The following is a 15,778-nucleotide window of genomic DNA, read 5'->3' as shown; positions in this document are numbered from 1 at the left end:
TCAGATTGGAGTTCGTACCACTTATCACTGCAAGCTACCTGATATTTCTTGCACAGGCCTTTTACTACTGAATCATGCCTCTTTTTGTACTGGTTCTGTGCAAGTGCTAGACATTCACTTGCTATGTGGTTTATGGTCTTTTTTTCATATTAGGGGAGATGTTATTTCCATCTATCATTCTTTGAATATATCTAGTTTCTAGTACCTGATCTTGTGCCGCTGTTACCAACCCCTCTGTTTCCTTGTAGCCACTGCCATGTTTCATCGCTGACCAGTTCTTTAGTCTGTCTCATGTACTGTCCGTGCACTGGTTTGGTGTGGCTTTTTCTGCCATTTTGAGCATTATAATAGGTCAAATAAATTCTTATTTTATTACAATTGCTGGATTTGTTACTGTAAGATGTCCAAAATGAATGAAGGTCATGGCAAGCTTAAGGCGACCATTCGATATGCAAATATTTGGGAAAGTTCCAAATGTAATTTTCAGTGTTTTGCAAATACTGTGGAAGAGAGCATGTCATCGGCTATAGAGTATGTATAACGACAAACGTTGAATTATTTGCAATACTAGTTAATAACAGCTTTCATTAACGTAGTTTGACATCTTTTACATTTTTGGTGTTCAAGGTAAATATTCGATAGAAAAAGATTCTCTTTAGTCTTTAGTATCTGCAGAATTTCTTGGTAATAATTTTAATTTTTTTCAATAAACTTAAATTTTAATGTTTTAATTGATATTTGGCCGAAAAATTATCTTTAGTTTTTAAGACTTGATTTTTTCCTGTTTGTTATTTGTAAATAAACTTGAATTTTAACAATTCCATTACAGTTTAACTGAATTTCTTCTGAAACGTTTGAGCTAAACCGAGAACTCTATTTGGATACCACTGGCCAAGAAATAATCGGAATTCGTAAAAATCCTATTTATATTCTTTCAAATAATATTTCTTGCATTTGGGGGGAGAGAGAGAAAGAAAGGTTTGCGAGATGGCCTAATGTATCTCGATGTCACCAATAATGATAGGAACTCTGTAAATCCATTAACGTCTGGATATTGAATTCCATATAAAAGGGGACACGTGTAAACATTGCATATGGGTGTAAAATTTACTTGTCACTTTTTTATCAGATACATATGTAACTATAATAGTCACCTTTCAGTGTGAAGGTGACACTTTTTTGCAAGGATACAGTTCATCTTGGTGAACTAACTGAGCGATTCCTCTCTCTAATAATAACAATAACATGGCTCCAGGAAGTCAAGGCAGAAGAAACGGGGAGAATAAATCAAATATTCACTGAGATCACGACCGACACAATCAGACACCAACTAAAGAAAGTGCCCAACTGGAAAGCATAAGTCCCGATGAAGTCCATGGATACTGGCTCAAAAACTACCATGCTTCCAAACGAGTGACCACAAGGAGAATATCCTTAATACAGAACGACAATAGCAAGGGTAATATAGCCAGTAACTACAGGCCTATCACCTGCCTACTAATAATGCAAAAGTTACTAATAGGTATATCATCATGGAAAGGTTACACAACTATCTAGGTGATACAAACACCATCGACGAACTAACAGAAAGGCTGCAGAAAAAAATGTCGGGGCACAAAAGACCAGCTCCTGATGGACCAAATGGTAATGAAGAACAGTAAGAGGAGGAAAACCAACCTAAACATGGCATGGATTGACTAGAATAAAGCCTTCGACATGATACCACACACATGGTTAATAGAATACCTGAAAATATATGGGGCAGAGGAAAACACCATCAGCTTCCTAAAAAATACAATACGCAACTGAAATCAAATACTTGCAAGCTTTGGAATAAGACTATTGATTGATTTATTAATTCTTACTGGCGTCGCAACGACGGGGTTATTGACGCCGTATCAATAAAAGGAATTGCAAAGGAAAAGTCAATTAAAATGCTATAAATATGTTTATATAAAATCTGTCAGAGAACTACAGAGAACCCAAAAGCACAGGAAATACCTATCTCACCTACACACCTATTTCAAATTAATTGTAAACAAAAATACAAGCAACACTGGCACCCCGCATACTTCCAAATTCTACAGAGTTCTGTCAAAATAAATAGATATTAAAAGTACTAAAACATTATATATGGTAATAAATATATAAATTGGAGGTAAACTTTATGTACATAAAAATTTCCTGATGCAAAAAGACTTGAAAGCAAATGATATACACTGACACATACTAACACATACATAGACTCAAACATCTTGACCAAATTAACCTACATTTTTTCTAGAAGACCTGCTTCTTGAAGGTAACTAAAAAGGCTATCCTCATTAAAATCTCTGCCTATAATGGCATCCAGTTTAAGATCCATTCTTCCAACTACGTTAAAATGACGGTTCCTTGCTGATATTAAGCTGGGGCATTCTACTATTAAATGTTTTACTGTGAGGGGAACAAGACAATCCTCACAAAGTGGTTCAGGGTCATTGTTCATTAAAACCCCATGAGTAATCCGTGTGTGGCCGATCCGTAACCTACATAATGCAGTCTCTTTCCGACGGTCTTCTAACATATAAAGCCAGGGGTTGATTACATCAGTGAGTTCTCTCATTTTAATATTACTCTCTATTGTCCAATAGAATTGCCAAACTGATTCTACTGTCTTTTTAATTTCAAGAATGTAGTCTGAACAAGGAATTGCTATACTTCTTGGATTTTTTTATGTACCTAATTTAGCCAATTCATCAGCTCGTTCATTTCCAACAATACCAACATGTGAAGGAACCCAGCAGAGGTTAACTGCCTTCTGTTTTTGTTTTAATAAAAACAACCACTCTGTTATTTCCAGTACCACAAGGTGTACTGGATTAAAAGATGCCAAAGCTTCCAAGGCACTCTTGGAATCACTAAAAATGGTAAAATTATCTCCTTCTAAAGTTACAATTTTCTTTAGTGCTGTTAAAATGCTAAAAAGTTCAGCAGTAAAAATAGAAGCAAAACTTGGTAATGCACCATTAACACTACTGTCAGGGTATACCACTCCAAACCCAACGCCTGCACTGGATTTGGAGCCATCGGTAAAGAATTGCCTCGAGGAATAAGACTAGCAGAGGTTAATATCAGGAGAGGGATCTTCCAGGGCAATTCACTGCTCCCACAACTCTTCGTAGCAGCCATGAATTCCATGCCAAAAGCAGTGCAGAAGATGGATTCTGAGTACCAACTTAAGAAAAAAGGCAAAAGAATTAACCATCTGATGTTCAAGGACAACATCAAGCTGTATGGTAAGAGCATCAAGGAAATATATACCCTAATCCAGACTGTACGAATTGTATCTGGGGACATCAGTATGGAGTATGGAATAGAAATATATGCCTTGATCAACATATAACAGGGCAAAGTAACAATGACTGAAGGAATAAAGCTACCAGATGGGAACAATATCTAACACATAGATGAGATGGGATACAAATACCAGGGAATAATGGAAGGAGAGGATATAAAACACCAAGAGATGAAGAAAGAATATATGCAGAGACTTAAGGCGATACTCAAGTCTAAGCTCAACACCGGAAATATGATAAAAGACATAAACACGTGGACAGTACCAGTTATCAGATATAGTGCAGGAGTAGTGGAATGGAAAAAGGCAGAAATCCACAGCGTAAACCAAAAAACTAGGAAACATATGCAATACACAAAGCGCTACACCCATTTGTAAATACAGACACTATACATAACACGAAAGGAAGGAGGGAAAGGCCTACTAAGCATAGAGGACTATGTCAACATCGAGAACAGAGCACTGATCAATATCTGAAAACCAGTGAAGACGAGTGGTTCAAGAGTGCGTGGGAAGAAGGGCTGATAAAAGTAGATGAAGATCCAGAGACATTCAGAAACAGAATAATAAACAGAACAGAGGAATAGCACAACAAACCAATGCACAGACGATACATGATACAGACTAAAGAACTGGCTAGTGATGAAACATGGCAATGGCTACAGAGGGGAGTGCTCAAGAAGGAAACAGAAGGAAGATAACAGCGGTAAAAGATCAGGCCATAATAACTGGATATGTTCAAAGGACGATAGATGAAAATAACATCTCACTCATATGCAGGAAATGCAAAATGAAAAACAAGATCATAAACCATATTGCAAGTAAATGTCTGGCAATTGCACAGAACTAGTACTAAAAGAGGCATCATTCAGTGGCAAAAGCCCTCCACTAGAGCCTGTGTAAGAAACACCAGCTACCTTGCAGTAATAAGTGGTATGAGCACCAACCTGAAGGAATGATAAGAAACGCTCTGGCAAAGATCCTCCGGAACTTTGCTATCAGAACAGATAGGGTGATACGTGCAAATAGACCAGACGTGACGTTGATTGATGAATTCAAGAAGAAAGCATCACTCATTGATGTCGCAATACCATGGGACAAGTCAAATTAGAGGACTGTGGTGGACCAAAAAAATTAAATAAATTAAACATAATTTATTATCTAATGGTCTAGAACAGGCAAGAAAACATAAAAATACATTGAGTTCCTCAGAGCTTACAAGCGAAAACTTGGTACCATGACAAACAAAGAGTTTTGAGATTTATGTTCTTGGAAAGTGTTGATTGTCACAGTCTGCAGCATGAGCATAATTACAAGGCATTGATAAAGAAGAATAGATAGACCAGTCTTAGTCTTCAAGACCTAAATTAGGTTGACCAACTCTGTTGGTATCAAATTACATTACTCGCAAATACCTAAATGTGAGATAATTGGGAATGAAATAAATTTATAATTTTGTTATATTTTATAACTTGTCTAAACATCAATTACAAAAGAATGCTGTGATAGTTTGATGTGTTTTAGTAGTTTCTGCTTTATATATTTTAGATAACAAAATCAAACAGACATACCACTGTGGCTTTATTCTCCCATTTTATTGACTCATGTGTTTATGACTTTTCTTTGCATAATGATAATAACATTAATTCGCTAGTTCCCTACAATAGATATATTTTATGGACTTGCTTCAGAATTGGTGGTCAAAATATTATCAAAATTTTAAATATAATCGTTTTAGTTTGGAAAACCCCATTCCAAATTCACCGAGTCACTGCCAGACATTTATCTCTGAGATGTTGTATATACTATATATACATATATATATATATATATATATATATATATATATATATATATATATATATATATATATATATATATATATATATATATATATATATATATATATATTCACCGAGTCACTGCCAGACATTTATCTCTGAGATGTTGTATATACATATATATATACATATATATATATATATATATATATATATATATATATATATATATATATATATATATATATATATATATATATATATATATATATATATATATGACAGGTAAAAATGTTCTGTAACAACAGAATTCCATCTAATAAAAGGAGCCCATAAAAACACCAAAATGTAGAGAGAAAAGTTTACAGAAAAGGTGGTATTTATACCAAGAGATCCGTCCACAAGTAAGCCAATTTAGGTCACCCCCGCTGATAATCTTCCTTTAATCTTCTTAAGCGTTGGTTGAATGAAGACTTCGTCGACGACATCTGAGATCCATGCCCCTTTTGAGATGTTCATTACCTGCTTCTCTTTTATTAAAGCCGATTCCATCATTTGACTCTTGTACCGGCAGTTGCTGCTATAAATTACACGTGACAAATTCCAGTTTATTCTATGGTTATGTTCATTTATATGGTTGAAAATAGCCGAGTTCTGTTGTCCATACCTAACTGACCGTTTGTGTTGTATTAATCTCTGGGGAAGTGATTTCCCTGTAAATCCGATGTAAGATTGGTCACAGTCTTGGCATGGGATCTCATAGACCCCAGAGTCCTTGGGTGATGTCTTTTGTTGGACGTTAATCAGGGATTTGGCTAAGGTGTTTAGGTAGGTAAATGCAAAAGGGTTGGATTTCCCAAGGGTGTGCGTTACTCTTTTAATCGTCTCCAGGTGAGGAATTTTTATTTTATTGTTGGTGTGCTCTAGTCTTGTCTTTAGGGGGTCGGTAGAAAATTACGTTTGCTTTTTGAATTGCTTTCTCAATTATATGGTCAGGATACTTTAAAGACAAAAGTTGCTTGCGAATTAGTTCAAATTCTTTTTCCAGGAAATCTGGGGAACAAATTCGTAAGGCTCTTAAGAATAGGTTACTAGCGATGCCTATCTTGATGGTAATGTCGTGATAGCTAAAATAAAAATTCCTCACCTGGAGACGATTAAAAGAGTAACGCACAACTTGGGAAACAAATCCAACCCTTTTTGCATTACCTACCTAAACACCTTAGCCAAATCCCTGATTAACGTCCAACAAAAGACATCTCCAAAGGACTCTGGGGTCTATGAGATCCCATGCCAAGACTGTGACCAATCTTACTCGGATTTACAGGGAAATCACTTCCCCAGAGATTAATACAACACAAACAGTCAGTTAGGTATGGACAACAGAACTCGGCTATTTCAACCATATAAATGAACATAACCATAGAATAAACTGGAATTTGTCACGTGTAATTTATAGCAGCAACTGCCGGTACAAGAGTCAAATGATGGAATCGGCCTTAATAAAAGAGAAGCAGGTAATGAACATCTCAAAAGGGGCATGGATCTCAGATGTCGTCGACGAAGTCTTCATTCAACCAACGCTTAAGAAGATTAAAGGAAGATTATCAGCGGGGGGTGACCTAAATTGGCTTACTTGTGGACGGATCTCTTGGTATAAATACCACCTTTTCTGTAAACTTTTCTCATTCATATACCTGAAGAGAGAGACAGCAGTCTCTGAAATATAGTACTTTTCTCTCTACATTTTGGTGTTTTTATGGGTCCTTTTATTAGATATATATATATATATATATATATATATATATATATATATATATATATATATATATATATATATATATATATATAATATATATATATATATATATATATATGTTCATAAAGCTGGCTTGAACATTTTCAAGCAAAATTCGGAGAAGGGGAAACCGAGTAAATTATTTGTAGCGTCACATTTGACTTCGACTTTCTAAAAAGAAACTTGCTTTATTTACAAAGTTGGACAGTATCTCAGATATAGTAGAAGTACTCTCTCTCTCTTTCTCTCTCTCCTCTTCTCTCTATCTCTACGTTGTATCAGAAGTACTCTCTCTCTCTCTCTCTCTCTCTCTCTCTCTCTCTACGTGTATCAGCGCTTCCTCGCCCAACCATCACTTGGTCGTATATATCAGACGTTACAGACGACGTTTAAAGGTATTTCATCTTTCATTTCCTTACCTGTTGTTCTTTCTATTATTGGAAAATTAATATTTGTTAACTGCCGGATTTGATAATACAAAATGACTTTGTAATTTATACGATTAACAGCAAATATTGAATTATTTACTAGATGGTAATAATAAAATAAAAATAATCGTTCACTTTTATATTCTCGCTATCAGTTCTGTCAAACGCATAAAGAAACACTGACAATTAACAAAATACTGGAAATAAATAAAAGAAAAAAAATCACACGATATAGATCATATCCCACCTCCAAAAAAGGATACACTAGATATTTCTCAGAGAGTTGAAATTCCGGGAGAGTTTTCCCCAGTTGCAGGATTTAGGTGACTCGGAGCGACAACTACGCTACTTCATGAGATTTAGAGCCGCTTGGAAAGTCTCTTTCTCACTCCTCCTGGAAAAGGTGGATGAAAGAGCGCTGTTTCTTTTTCAGCTATTTTGGTGGTGATTCTGCTTGTTTGCTCACTGTCAATTAACTTCGGAAGTTATCACACTTTTAGCAAGAGAGATGGAATAGCAGGCAGAGTACAAAATAATTATGCCTGTCATATGCCAGCACGGGCTCCTCCCCCTAGGGAACCCCATAAACAGGTAATGTTTTCAAGTGATAAACAGGCTTGGTGTATCCCTCACGATTACAACCCTTAGCACAGCAAGGAAGGCTACTCAAGATTTTTAATATACTTACTTAACTTTCTGTATTTTAAAAGTACATATTTATCATGTTGAGGATTTCAGACAAGAGTGTTAGCTACTTGATAAAATTGCACTGATTCCTCGTAAATCATTCATTTGGATAATTTAAAAAACAAAAAAGAGCAACTGTCTTTTCGATGTTGCTGAAAAATTATATCACGCATTTGATCATCACGAAAGAGTTTTAAGGAAATATTAGTTAAAGGGAAATCTAGGCAACCTCCAGTATTGCTTGGCACGCAGACTTTGTTATGACAATGAAGCCAAGGAATTTGATTCGTGGAGCAAATCATCACAAAATAGTCAAGATATTTCAGTTCTGAAAAGAGTTCATTCCATTTTCTTTACTATTAAATTAATGGCATGTTAAATAGAGGCAAAATCTATAATTTCAAACAGGGAACTGCACACTGTCAAAATTGTTAGTATTCAACTTCCAGAGCATTCAAATGTGTAAAACATTTAGAGAAAAATATTATTTCGTCTAATAATAGGAAAACTACCAAGTGGCTGTCCAGAAATATAAAATTAAGATTATTTTACGGAGTTACTCTGTCTGGACGTTTGACATGGTTAGTGCTGGAGTCTTATGGTCATATTACCTCCCAGGTAGGGGTTATATGTTTTTCGTATCTTTATTTATTTATTTATCTACCTCTTTGCCTGTTTATTTATTGCAGTGAGAAACGAGTCTGCTATTTTTTTTAAAACCTTACAAGGGTGGCCCATGTCAATCAATTTGAGCCTTCACTAGAAAATATTATTTTTGACAGAATTATGACCGTATACATGCACAGCCATAAACATTCATATCTTTAGAGATCCTTTTTTCTTTCACTTTTAAGAGATTTAACATATATTTAATTCCTTATTCCATTTACTTTTCTCTTTACTGTTTTATGTCTCCTTTATTAAACAGAAAATACAAAAAAATTAAGCTAAACCTGTTATCAACTAAAACACTATATATCTGCAAATATCATAACAGTTTTGAAATGAGGAACACCAGGGATAAATCGATGTATAGACAGATAAATATAAGAGGATTTCGTTTCATATGAATCAACAAAATAATCCCTGCCAAATCCCACCAGTGGCTTTGAAAATTCCGAGAAAATGATTGCTGGCTTTTCGTACATCTCTTTCATCAAAGCTGGATTATATATCCTTAAAAAATTAAGAAACCGATGCACTCTTGATGTTGCATCAACTGGATTAAAAATAGATCACTTCATTGCGTGATCAAAGGAATATTATTTGTTACCCTGAATAAAAAAAATAAACCTATTTATTGAAAGATATTCATCAATTTTCGTTATTCAAAATGATTTTGGTATCTGTACTTCATATCTTGACGTTACATATTAAAACAAACTTCTTGCATGGTCACTAAACTTTTATAAAATCATGAAATGAAAATGTAATTCTATATTTGAATTTTTTTTTTTAAATGTTTAGAAAATATCGATTGTAAGGTGAACTAATAAATGTATACTATAAATATTTTGAATGGGATTTAGATGCATCGTCTTTCAATTGACTATACGAAACTTCACGTTCAGCGAATACTTGTCGTATGTGGGTACGCAAATCCAAAGGTATTTTTGACAGATCATTTTTTTTTATCATGAGATGGTGTATTTTCTCCACAAGCTTTGGCTTTATTAAAAAATCACCAGGAATCCGTGCCAACAGGACAGAGGTTATGACCAGAAATACGTAGCACAAATTGCTTTTCTCATTGTTTCAACACTTGTACTTGTGTTACTTCGCAATGTACTTCAGTTACAATACTGAATACATTTTATAAGTTTTTGCGTTAGCATGATTTTTCCTGAAAGAAAGCTTTTCTTTCTAAGCTTTGCAGTCTTGGTTGTGGTTATTTCACTCAAGTCTTGTTTCGTTTTCATCAAACGATATCCCTTCCTTTTTTCAGCGTGATTTATGCACTCTTCTTTCTTCACTTTTACATTTCTATAAGGGCCATCTTCATTATTCATTCCACAAATAGCTTTATAGGCACTCGAGTCCCCGTCACCTACTAACATTACATAACGGAAACCAAATGTTTCAGATCGAGACAACATCCTCACTGCCTCTTCTGCTTCCATACTGCCAGATTTTCCTTCAAAGTTTTTATTACATTTATGACGTTTATTTTCAGAACATTTACCACAATAATTACTAAGTACTTCAAAATCAATCACTGTCCGTAAACACTTCTATTACAAACCTAACACCTATATATGATCGATGGCCACGAGTGAGCCAGGTACCATCCGATGAAATATCAATGTTTATCATACCATTTTCATCAAGTTGAGCTCCAAGTTGATCTATATAAAAATCCCTCACAAATCTATGGGCCTTTCCTTGCATCTTCTTCACATGCATTTTCATCTTTTTATACAAAAAATAACTTTCTTGAAAATGCTCCAGCAGTCAGAGGAGGGCCACCAACGAAACCTGACATTCTTCTTAGGCCTGAGCGTCCAATTCCATTATCCAGTGAATGAAACACCTCTCGCAAGTTATTCTGAAATAATTTTTGATGCGATTTCACATCCCCATATGCTTTTGGGGGTGCGTGGCACAAAACACTCTTACAATCATTGCAGACCACGTCATAATGTGGTACCCCATCTGTCCTTACCAGGAACAATTTTTATGTTAGGTTTACATTTTCATTTTGGGCACTTCAAAACACTCGCTATAGCTTCTAGCTGCGTTTTACTTATCAAACTGACGTCATCATATTCTTCCAACTGCTCTCCCTTATCTTTCTCAACTATCGACATCAGCTTTGCCCCTATAAGTGGGGGTGGAATGCGGCCTCTTCAGTGGAGGAAGTTGTTCTTGTTGTTTCCTGTTTTGATGAAGCCACAGGTTCATTAGTTGAAGATGAAGCTGAAGCTGCTACATCTATATCTTCCTCCATTACTATTTCGCCATCATGCATCATCCCTGATAATTGTTCATTTGACACCGAAGGTTTAGCGATATCACCCGCATGTTGCTAGATCACATGGTGGCCTCGTTCGCCTCCTCCAACATGGGCTGCTCCATCTTGAATGTTACTATGCCTACTTTGCCATTTACATCGTCTTGCAAAGGCAATCTTTTCTCTATACTGACGTAGAATTTGTCTTTTGGATTTTGGCATGGTAAATATATCACTGGAACTTATCACTGGAACTTATCACGGTTTATCGTGAGTACTGCATACATGGCACTGCATCGCCATGACGACCCGTGTAGTGCCATATGCCTCAACCACAAAAAATGCAATAACTTCGTTATTTATTGCACGATTTGTACGATACTTTCACACGTGACTCTTGAGTTGTGGTGCTGTTCACTGCCAAAAAATCACGATTTTTGACATCCCAAATTATTTTCATGAAAATCGATGGCGGATTGATACCTTTAGTGTAGCGACACAGTTAAAAGTGATATCACTGAATATTGTTTTATCAAGTCAAATAATGGAAGTGGTCCAAATTTAAGTCTTGGCTTGATTAAACTCAATGCTGTCATAATAAAAAAAAATGTTGATAAATATCAGTAACAAAATTAATATATTCAGCTTAATATATACGGCACGGAGGTGGAAATATTGATGGACAAATGAAGAAGAGTTACTGAAAACTGGTACTTGCTGGAACACAAAGCACAGAAATTATATAGATGATATCTTGATTATGCTGTCCTTATTTGAAGACGTGTGATCCACGGGAAAACCTCTATACTAACTTATTATTTTGGATTTTGTATGGCTAAGCTTTCACATCTCTTATGGTTAAATCTGTGGTTTTAGTGTGTGATCGTGTGATCCTAGATTATCCTGAATTATGTCTTTGATTTTTACCATATTGACCAACAACCACCTGGTACTCTTTATCGTTTTGTTTACCGTGTAACCCTCTTTCTAACTGCATTTCATTTATGCCCCTACGATGCCTGAATAGATAGGAGAAGCACTTGGTACTGTTAATCTTTCTGCCTCTCACTTCCTTGTGGTGTTCTCATATATATATATATATATATATATATATATATATATATATATATATATATATATATATAGTATATATATATATATATATATATATATATATATATATATATATATATTTCCGTAAACATGTTTCAAAATCATCCGATTTCATCTTCAGTACCTAAAATTATATAGTTGCATTATAGAATAGAGTCGGGGCTATTAGCCAATATAAAGAAAATGTTTAAAAGTATACAAATCCAAAATTAATTAAAATTCTGTATTATTTTATAGAGTCTTAGATTGTAAATAGTAATAAAATAGTTCATACATTATTAATACAGTATATGAATTCTCATTAAAAACAAAAGTACATATCAATTACAAATTTATAGTTATAGGAGCGTACCTCAAATTGTAGGTACTCTAACAGAAGGGCTTCATTCATGTTGCAGCCCATATGCTAGTTTGTCACCAAAAACCGCACTCCGGTTCCTGCATTATCTAACTATACTCTGTTTTTTTTTCTATCTGTCCACCCACCTGTAGTGCTCGCGCATGGCAACACTGCGTCCCTGGCTTTAAATAGTTACGCTATGTGTAAGTTTTAGGTAAATAAAAGGATATATGGGTGTACATTTGCAACTGAAAAAGTGTTTTAATAATTTAATGTATGCAATTTACACAGTCAATATTCGATCAGGGTATCGTTATTATTGTTGAATGTAAGCTGCCTTTTCGGGGTGGCGAATGGAACAGCCAGACGCAGTGGCGGGAAAATTGCTTCTCTTGCTGTTCACTATGGCAAGATGGACCACACCTACTCTGCTACTAAGCTACGTGTTACTTCATTACACGCAAGTATATCAGTATATACATACTTTTAATTTTTATAAAGTGCGTTTTAGCCAGATATGATATGACGTAACTTGGTTTAACATCTGTTCAATGGAATTTGCGTCTGGCTCTAACGTCCAACAAGTTTAATAAAAGCCGAAGAACGCAGAAGAACAGATTTTTAGTTTTCAGTTACCTTTATATTACAATATTGGTGCTGCCATCTGACAAACAGACATAGACGAAAGGCGTACAGAGTGACTGATGCAAAGAGAGAGAAAGAGATGAGAGAGAGGAAGAGAGACTGAGAGAGAGAGGAAGACAGAAATGGTTGGGGGTTCCTTCTTGGGGTAATGGGATGTAAGCTATGTTTCAGAATAGGCAATAGAAAAAATCGTAAAATAATAGATTTTATAATCATTCATATTGACTTAGTTTCATTTCGAATATCACAGTACGATTTGCCATCATACGGATTGAATGTAACTAGAAAGTTTTGTAATTTCGGTGACTAGAACTTCTGTGCTGTACTCAGATATTTTTGGTCAAATGAATATGCCTAAATAATAGTAAAAGGATCCCGTTGAAGAGCTTAGTAAAAAGATATTAAAACCTAAATTTAAATTTATTATTTGGATACTCACCCCTACCGAACCTGCCTACCGTCCCCCACTCTCTCTCTCTCTCTCTCTCTCTCTCTCTCCTCTCTCTCTCTCTCTCTCTCTCTCTCTCTATCTATATATATATATATATATAATATATATATATATATATATATATATATATATATATATTTATATATATATATATATATATATATATATATATATATATAATATATTTAGACCTTATACTTAACGTTATTTGTTAAAAGATAGCCAACACTTAGAAAACGATACTGTAGCTCCCATCTGAGGAAAAGCCTCCGAAATGCAAAATTCAGAGCAACTCCAACAGGTAAATGAACTGAAAAGGATAACAGCAGCGCCGTAGATGTTTTTACATCACTCGCATCGTTAATGTTGCAAGCTCTAAAGCCTTGGAAATCCATCATGTTTATTGACTTGGATTCCATTTTAAGCTTTGCGTGATCTCCAGGGATGTTGAAGGAGTTTGTTTCTGAATTAACACGGAGGTGGAAATATTGATGGAGAAATGAAGAAGACTTACTGAAAACTGGTGGTTGCTGGAACACAAAGCGCAGGAATTATTTAGATTATATCTTGATCATGCTGTCCTCAATTGAAGACGTGAGATCCACGTGAGTACCTCTACACTAACTTATTATTATTATTATTATTATTATTATTATTATTATTATTATTATTATTATTATTATTATTATTATTATTATTATTATTATTATTCAGAACACGAACACAGTTCATATGAACCACTGGCAAGGAAAATACGAGGGCATTGTATTTTGGTTCTAACGTATTGCATCCTAGCTTGAACTTTTCAGTTTCAAATTGCACGAAGACTGTTCTATAATCCAACGGAGTGAGGAATGTTGTATCACCGAAACTGATAAGTATTACAGCAAGGTCAATATTATTGGCCCTCCTGTTCAGCAAATCTGACCACTCAGCAAGAAAAGAGGTTCAAGGATCAAATGTGAATTAAAAAAGATCTCTGTTAAACAGACGTCTCCCACCACGGATCATTCTGTCTAAAAGAGAAAAATCTCTGACAGACGCAGATATCCACACCTTAGAACAGTATTTTAGTAAAGGAATGACAAATGACCTAAAACAGGTTGCATTTTTATCACTGTAATAAGTAATATGGGCTTTACGTGGAATACTGCAGAGTATTCCATTTCATCTACTACAGATAGGTTAAAAACGATTCATGTTGACAAAGTATTAATGGATCATAGTTTGATAAGAAGGGAAATATACGGACAGTCTGACATATGTCTTGTAATTAGAGGCTTATCATATGCGTGTAAATCATGTGAGAAAAAGTATACGATGCGTTTGTTATTGTATTTATAATTAAGTAGAAATGTATGCACTGACTTCCTAATATATATCAAATATTATGTGTGTGGGTGTTCGTAAAGGAAAGTGTTTTTATTTTATTAAATTTTTTTAAAGATGCCGAAGCCTTTGAACTACAATGGAATAAAAACAAAGTTACTGATGAAAAATAATTTTACTTTCCTCTAAGTCATATGAATCTGTCAAGCGAGACGATATATTCCATGAAAACAATGCATCATAAATTCTACCAACATGAAATTATTCTTCGGACCCTTTTGTAAGTACATTTATGACAGTGAACTATTATCTCTCTCTTTTATTTTATTTAGTGCAACACAAATCTGACCTGTGTGCAGGAGATACTGTCCTTCAACTCCCTCTCCGTGATTCTCTTTTGATGTTATGTTTACATGAATGCCTGAATTGGAGCAACGCTTCAAGTCTTAATGAGCAGACGTTTTGATACATATTCAGGCAATCTGAATATAATTGTGTTTTGTTACACGTTAATGACTATGAATTCTGGTGGGAACACCAGTCGTCATTATATTCAACTATAATTTTAGAAGCACTTGGGGATCAACTCTTTTCCCGCAAGTCTTGACTTTTTGTTTTGTTTTAAATTGATGGGTTCAGAGGTTGATGCCTCGTTATATCGGTCTTTGGATTTAGTAAAGAAATAGTTTTTCTATATCACCTAACGAAATGCACAGCTAAAAAAAAAAACGATATCCTACATAAGTAAATATTTACGTACACACTCCATCTTCATTCAAGCAAATATGAAAGGATGAAATCATTCCTATTCTGGATGAGTAGGCAAAGGCTGAAGTGCATTTTCATAACTTTACAAAATATTTGTCGGTGATGGGAAGGGAATATCCTACAGACCCATAAAGATGTGAGGTTGAATGTA

The sequence above is a fragment of the Macrobrachium nipponense genome, chromosome 36, assembly GCF_015104395.2.
Source record: "Macrobrachium nipponense isolate FS-2020 chromosome 36, ASM1510439v2, whole genome shotgun sequence".
NCBI lineage: Eukaryota > Metazoa > Arthropoda > Malacostraca > Decapoda > Palaemonidae > Macrobrachium > Macrobrachium nipponense.
Note: the sequence above shows the minus strand (reverse complement) of the source record.